Source organism: Solanum pennellii, chromosome 12 (assembly GCF_001406875.1).
Source record: "Solanum pennellii chromosome 12, SPENNV200".
Classification (NCBI taxonomy): domain Eukaryota; kingdom Viridiplantae; phylum Streptophyta; class Magnoliopsida; order Solanales; family Solanaceae; genus Solanum; species Solanum pennellii.
Genome location: NC_028648.1, coordinates 12,921,934 through 12,930,391, shown reverse-complemented (window position 1 = coordinate 12,930,391; position 8,458 = coordinate 12,921,934). Strand labels below are relative to the sequence as shown.

Genomic DNA, 8,458 nt, shown 5'->3' with positions numbered 1-8,458 from the left:
AAAGAAGAATTACTACAAGAAAACTGTAAATTACATGGAGATTTTCAAGGAATTAGTATGAAAATTTCCAAGAAAATAAGTTTCCTACAAATTGTAATACTAATCCCCAGAAAATACTTATGTCATTCAAACTTTTCTTGTAACGAATAAATGAAAAATACAGAAAAAAATAAATAAATAAAAATTCTTACTATAGTAAAGAAATAATATATAACAATGATATGAAATATGGAAACCACATCTTTACTACATAATTTTTTTTGTCGGTAACTCATAATATCAAATAATTATCATAGAAAAGGAAGTATGAAAATAAAAAAAATTGAGTGCATTCAAATACTGTATCTCGCTAAATCTCGATTATCAGCTAGACTTTTCCCTTAAACACAGGTTTTTGCAGATGAACTGGTATGTTTAGCTTGACTAACTCTTGCATGTGCATGTCTAGTGTAATAATTCCATCACACGTTTAAATTAAGATCTGCATTGTTCTACTCTTCACTTTTAAGACGGACTCTTCATCAATATCACACTGATATAAAATTTTCTTACATTGAAATTTTTGTTCCCGAAGAAACAAATCCGTAGAATTTATAGAGTAGCCAACTCTTGTTTCTATAATTGTTTTAATGTCGCGAAGATATAATGCATCCTTGACTTCTACTTTAACAATTTTCTCTGTTAGAATTACTACGGGAAATAAGCAACTTGTCTCTCCGATTGGAAACCATATGGAGTGTTGATCCACAAACGATTTTGTAAAAAAGTTTTGTCATCCTCAAGAAAATTCCCGTCATGAATAAGAGAAAATTGCTTTGAGTGTACTCCTTCGTTGATCCCAATCCTATATTTGACATCTTTGATAGTATCAAAAGTCCTAGAGTACACCGTAATTGCAACATAAGCATAGGGTCTCTTCACCAAAAGTACCTTCAGGACTGAATTGTCGATATAAGCGTGAAGGGTGGATGTTTTGTATAATGTCACAATCCATTAGCTTTTGTTCATCAAATGTTAAGAGAACATCATTTGAAAATATGTGCTGAAGATAGTCTGGTGTTCCCTCCTTATAATGTAATACAAATTTCACATGTCCGGTACTACCTGATTCCTTAACTTTCATAGTGACTAATTTAATGACATGCGCGTCTATAGTCATCTGCAAGAGGATAAACAAATGGGATTCAGACCGTACCTCAGTAACTTTCACTCAAACCTACATATGAGTAAATCAAATAGACTATGGTAAAATTCCAACTCGTACATAAAAATTCTAAATCCGCCAGAGGTGGATGTAGAGCATCACTTATGAGTTATGGTTGAATCCTAAACTTAAACAACAAAAATTAATCCTTTGGATGTAATATCTAATCTTACCATTTTAGCACAAAATCTATATCAGAATTAATTACTAAAACTTGTAATCAAATGCGAAATAATAATTTAGCTCAGATTGTTCGAAGGAGCAAAACTCTTTTTCATTTTCTTCTTCAACAATAGTTCTCTTGCGATTTATGCTCAACTCCATCTTTTGGATTTCTAGAAATCACCTTAGAAATAAAACAAAAACAATAAAGAAAATAATAAGCAACAAGTTTTCACACCACGAGCCTACACCCAAGACGTGGCCTGTACTTGAGGACCATTTCTGATCCCCAAGCGACCCCTTGGCCTGGTTGACTATTTAACGGAAGACTTAGTCAAGAATAAAGAAGCTTCAAAATAGAATTTATAACATCCAAACTCAAGTAAATACTTAACTCAACTGCCAGAAAATACTTTAAGTGTAATAATAATACTCTCCCTATTTCAAAAAGAGCGAACTGGTTTTACTTGGCACAAAGTTTTAGAAAATAAAGAAGACTTTTTGAATCTTGTGGTCCTAAATTAAATTTATGTCAAATGTAAAATTGCCCTTTAATAATATGACTTTAAATATGCCACGTGGGAAGTTAAAATTAAAATTTTACCAAAAAGGTAAGATGTTATTCTTTTTGAAACAGACTAAAAAGGAAATTAGGTCATTCTTTTTTAAACAGAGGGAGTAATTCTTTGCAAAACAATCTCAAAACGTCTCAAAACAAATGGGAAATACTCAGAGAATCATCAACACTAACTGTATGAAGTCTCTAACACTATAATAGAAGTTAGGACAATACCCACGACAACTCAAAAATAACATGGAAGTAAATTGTGAAATCCTCCGAAAAGCAAGAAGGCTCAGCAAAGTTGTCTATCTGCATCATAAACGATGAAGTTTGAATGACATATAGAACATCTCAACTAAGTGGATCTACTAGGCTATGCCCGAAGTCTCTAAGGATTCATCTGAAAAGTATGATCATGTACCCATCTTTGCAAGACATGGTTTATGGGGATGTGAGTTATTTGAACTATTCCTCACATGGGTGCTCAATACTACTCCGAATAATACTTACATTTGGTGAATGTATAAAAATATTACTCTATCTCTGGTTCAAGATAGTTTCTAAATTGTCCTCTTAAAAAAGGCAACTGCTCTTAATATACTTTTAACACATTACTTGATTAGAAATAAAAGTTTCTCTTTTCTCGATACAAAATGATAAATTTGGGAGTCAATAATTTCCTTAAGGTTTACTGGAAAAGCCTCTTTAAACATTCCTCAAAAACTCCTTTTTATCTTTTGAGAAAATCGATTAAAGATACTGATTCGGTTAAAAATATACACCTCAATAACTCAGTGAATACTTCAAATAATAAGGTTCATGTTGAAAAATAGGCATGAGGAAACAACTTAAGAATCTCACTCATACATATATTTATATCAAGGAAAACCTTATGGTCGCCTACATGGCGCCACCACAAGAAAATCCTTTTATTTTTATATATTTTCAAAAGTGCCCTTCCCTTTTACAAGAAAACACGCACATCAAATCCCACTTCAACCAAAACGCTGTGGCGTTCTTTCGCCAGCAAAATATTATGCCGCCTCATGAAGTGACGCGACTATTCGTCTCCTGCTCAGCATCCTCCACTCTCTTCCGCCTTCTTCTGTGCACGTACAACATTGTTCATATGGAGTATTAACACAGTACTCACTGATCATGCATTACTGTTATTCTTAAAAAAATTACCACAGTCATCTCTTATACTTAAAATCACAATGATTGCTATCTTTAAGCCCTCTTAATATCCCTTTCTTTTTTGTCACTCCTCACAATTTTACCATTTTTCACTTGTCTCTTACAGAATATATGGATTGATGGGCAACCAATACAAAACAGATCACCACTACATATAAATTACTTTGACTGAATATTTTTTCTCTATCGCCTTTAACTATACTGAAGTCAAAACATGTTTCCAATTTTGTTGATGATCCCGCACAAGGTAAATTTGTTTTTTCTAATGTTCAAAATATACGTAAATGCGCCAACACTAGGTTTTTGCCCTTTAACTTTTGATCATGTGTGAAATGAAACTACAATAAAATTTACCTAGAGTAGCGGAACACAGTTTAAAAATTGTGTTCACAGAGTTTGAAGTTGTAAATTAGGCCACACAAAAATAATCTAGCCATCCAAGTATTACGCTTTCAAAAATTTACTTTTTCTACTTTAGATAACACTCAAGTCCTCATTGTAGTTTTTATAAAAATGCTTCAACGTTACATAACACTTTACCTTTGTAGATATATTGTTCTTCAAAGTTTATTGTATTTGGCCTTTGATGTATACTGTGTCGTTTGTATTCAGTATTTATGGTTTCTAATTAATTTTAGGCTGATTGTACTGATGAAATTTGAATGGTAAGAAATACACATAGAAACTAATTGATTAATTTTTTTTAAAAAAATTTTTATTAGAGAAATGAACAAGAGTTCTCTTTGAACTCATTGTCCGGCAGATAACACCGAAAGGAAGCCACCCAAAACACAAATGCCACGGCTCCACTCAAAACAGAAACAATGTCTTCATAGCATCTTCCTCAGCATCCGCTTTGTCAAACCTGTACTTGACATTGCATCTCATGGCATTACACATTTTTATTATTGATGAACTTGAACACGTGTTTTGTTGATCTTGTGAGTGTTCCTCTGTGAAACTTGTGAGTGTTGAATATTGAGTTGTTATTGAGAATATATAAACTGATAGAGTGTGGTTATTGAGCAGTGTGTTTGGTAAACTGTAATCTGTTAGGTTGTAGCATGGAGGTTTAGATAAGGTGTAAGGAGTACCCGTATTTTGTTCACTTAACTTGTGTTTGGAGTTTGACTTATTGGGTACCGCGTGGTTTGGTACTCACCCCTTGCTTCTAAAATTTTTTATAGGTTACGAGCCCGGATCTTCGTGATACCTCTCATTCTCTTTGTTTCTAAGGCATCTTGTGGAGGATTGTGAGGTAGCTGCTTGTCATCTCAGCGAACTCTCCTACTCCAGTTTATGAATTTATTTTTACTTGAAAGACGACTTCATTTTAGACTCGTATTTTATTTCAATTCTAATATTTACATTAGAGGCTTGTGCACGTGACAACCTGGTTTTGGGGATAGAATTAAGTTGACTTGTTTTCATAATAGAAATTGTTACTGGATTGTTTTTTATTTCCGCACTTTATTAGATACTGGGTCTTAGTCTAACTTTTCTTGGTGGGATAAGACGAGTGTCATAACACCCGTTTTTGGGTCGTGACAAAATGGTATCAGATCCCCAGGTTCATAGGTCGCACGTATATACAGGCCGAGTCTACGTAGAGTCTCAAGGATCAGTACGGAGACGTCTGTACTCATCCCTGAGAGGCTATGAAGATTACTAGGAAACTTCCTTTTGTTCATTCTTTCTCATTGTGTGTGGTTACCTTCTTTAGTACTGAGTTGTTGTATAATCTTTTGACAGATGAGGAGGACTAGAACTAATTTTACTAGTGGTACAGGAGAAGCACCTCCGAGGCAGTTGTTGAGGCCCCAGCAAGGGGTAAGGGTAGAGCTCGAGCTAGAGGTCCTACTCGTGGTACGACAGTACCCAGAGGTCGTGGTCGTGGAGTAACACTTGCGAGAGGTGATGCTAGAGAGGTCTTTCCTGAACCTCATATTGATAGCAGAGAGGACCAGGTTCCTCCAGAGCATGTAGTCACACCTTTGCTTTAGGATACACTATTGAGGGTGTTAAGTGTGCTAAGGGCTTTTCTCAGGGTGTTGGTGCGACTGCTACACCACATGACTCTCGTTAGAGAGGAGGCTCAGACCCAAGAGCAGCAGCAAGCTCCAGTTGTTTAGGATGTGGTGGGGCAACTACCAGTGGATCTCGCGATTCAGAATGATGTTGCACCAGCAATTGGGGGTCAAGTTTCACCAGTGGTTGTTCTGACAGAGGATGAGCAGCGTAGGTATGAAAGATTTCGAAGGATGGACCCACCTCAGTTTCAGAGTGGGAAGAGCGAGGACGCTCATGAATTTCGAACTACCTGCCGAGAGTTACTAGAGGTGGTTGGATTAGTTGAGTCACATGGGGTTCGATATGCTACACTCCATCTTCGTGTGCCAGCGAGAGACTGTGGAGGAATTATTTGGGGGGTTTGCCAGTTGGATCTCCTCCAGTGACTTGGGAGCAGTTTGTTAGTGCATTCCAAGATCGTTTTATCCCTTGGAGCGTGAGAAAGGAGAGTCGCTTGAGGTTTGAGAGTCTAAGACAGGATGGTTTATCGGTTACAGAGTATGAGGCGCGTTTTTGCCAGTTATCTAGGAATGCATTGGCCATTATTCAAAATGAGAAAGAGAGGATCCGCAGATTTGTGAGGGGATTGATTTTCTCTATCAGGTCAGCTGTGTTTCGGGCATCACGGAGGGGACTTCTTTCCAGTCCATTGAGAGTGCCGCCAAAGAGGCAGAATTTATGGAGAGACAAGAATTTGGAGATCCTAAAAGGGCCCGTACATCAGGTCAGTTTCATGGTGCCTCATCTGGTGGTGGGGGATAAAAGAGAGTGAGTGGTTCCTTTCAGCAGCAGGGACCTATTCATGCATCTATGCCGACATTTGAGGGTTGTAAGACATCTAGGGGTTCTTATAGCCCGGGTTAGGGATCATACGGTTCAGAGCAGCGACCTAAAGGGCGAGGCAATTATAGTGGATTTTCAGGGTCTACACAGCACTTCCCAGGTCAGAGATTTTTCTTTACCTGTGGAGATCCCCATCACCTGATGCTGCAGTGTACTTCTCAAAGGTGTCGTGCTAGTCCTCGATCAAATTCTTCATTTCAAACTAGACCACCAAAACCACATGGTAGAGGCCGTGTCAGAGTTCAATCAGGTAGAGGTGATAGAGTTTCTAGTAGTGGTGTTTCAGCTCAGCATAGTGGAGGTAGAGGTACCACCCAGGCTGGAGGTGGACGAGTGGGCCATTGTTATGTTTTTCCAGGTAGACCTGAAGCGGAGACCTCTGATACTGTTATTAAAGGTACCATCCCAGTATGTCGTCGACCTGCGTCTATATTGTTTGATCCAGGGTCTACATTCTCTTACGTGTCTGCGTATTTCACTGCTGAATTTGATATGATATGTGATAGCATGATTGTACCTATTCGTGTTTCTACGTCGGTGGGTAAGCCTTTAGTGGTGGATCGAGTGTATCGATCCTGTCTTGGTTCTTTGGCTGGGTATGACACTTGGGTAGACTTAATCATTCTGGGGATGGTAGACTTTGATGTTATCTTGGGTATGGATTGGCTTTCTCCTTATCATGATGTCCTTGATTGTAACGCTAAGACCGTGACTTTAGCAATGCCTGGTGTTCCAAGGGTTGAGTGGAAGAATGTTAGTGGTTCTTATCCTAGCAAGGTCATCTGTTTTATCCGTGCTCAGAGATTGTTGGAGAGGTGGTGTTTGTCTTACTTAGCTTTTATTCGGTATACTTGTGTTGAACCACCTCCCGTGGAATCTGTTCTTGTGGTTCAGGAGTTTCTCTATGTATTTACTTCTGATCTTCCAGGTGTTCCTCCCGATAGTGATATCGATTTTGCTATTGATTATTTCTATCCCTCAATGCGTATGGCTCCAGCAGAGTTGAAAGAGTTGAAGGATCAGCTGCAGGATTTATTGAGTAAGGGTTTTATTTGCCCTAGTGTGTCACCTTGGGGTGCCCCTGTATTGTTTGTGAAGAATAAGGATGGGACTATGAGGATGTGTATTTATTAGAGAAAGTTTAACAATGTAACAGTGAAGAATAAGTATCCTCTTCCGCGTATTGATGACTAATTTGACCAGTTACAGGGAGCGTCTTTGTTCTCTAAGATTGATTTGAGGTCTGAATATCATCAGCTGAAGATTAGGGTATCATATATCCCTAAGACAGCTTTTCGGACCCGGTATGGGCATTATGAGTTCCTAGTGATGTCCTTCGAATTAACTAATGCCCTTGCAACATTCATGGAGTTGATGAATGGGGTGTTTCGACCATACCTTGATTCTTTTGTGATCCTTTTCATCGATGACATCTTTGTTTACTCCCAGACTGAGGAGGACCATGTCCGACACCTGAGGATTTTACTTCAGAGGTTGAGAGAAGAGAATTTGTATGCCAAGTTCTCAAAGTGTGAGTTCTGGCTTAATACTTTGGCATTCTTGGGACACGTGGTGTCAAAGATGGTATTAGAGTAGATCCGGACAAGATTGAGGCATTTAGAGTCTAGACGTGAGCTACTTCACCTACTAAGATTTGGAGTTTTGTCGGATTGGTAGGCTATTATCGACGATTTGTTTAGACATTCTCTACTATTGCAGCTCCATTAACTAGAATTACTCAACAGGATGTGCGTTTTCAGTGGTCTGATGAGTGTGAGCGGAGCTTTCAAAAACTCATGACTTTGTTGACTTCAGCTCCTGTGTTGACTCTACCTGAGGAGGGTGTAGACTTTACAGTGTATTGTGATACTTCAGGAGTCGGATTGGGTGGTGTGTTGATGCGGAAGGGGAAAGTGATTGCTTATGCTTCTAGGCAATTAAAGTCCCATGATAATAACTACCCTACTCATGATTTGGAGTTGGAGGCTGTGGTATTTTTACTTAAGTTATGGCATCATTATTTGTATGGGGTGCATTGTGAGATCTTCACTGATCATCGGAGTGTGCAGTATATCATTAGTCAGAGCGATTTGAACTTGAGGGCAGAGATGGCTTGAGTTGCTGAAGGACTATGATGTGACCATTCTAAATCATCCGGGGAAGGCCAATTTTGTGGCCGATGCTTTGAGTAGGAAGAATCCTAGCATGGGGAGTCTTGCATCGCTTAGTATTGAGGAAAGAACATTGGCTAGAGATGTTCAGATGTTAGCTAACAGTCTTGTCCGATTGCAGATTTCAGATGAGAGTGATGGGATGATTGCTATTATTGAGGATCGATCTTCTTTAGTTGAGAAAATCTGTGCGCACCAATTTAATTATGAGAAGTTATGTCTCATTCGAGACAAAGTATTGAGAGGTGA

The 8,458-nt window shown here is 38.4% G+C and overlaps 1 pseudogene; it reads right to left on the bottom strand.

The window, feature by feature from the left end:
• Positions 1 to 332: 332 nt before the first annotated feature.
• LOC114075260 lies at positions 333 to 1,123 on the bottom strand (annotated as a pseudogene).
• Between the last annotated feature and the right edge of the window lie 7,335 nt (positions 1,124 to 8,458).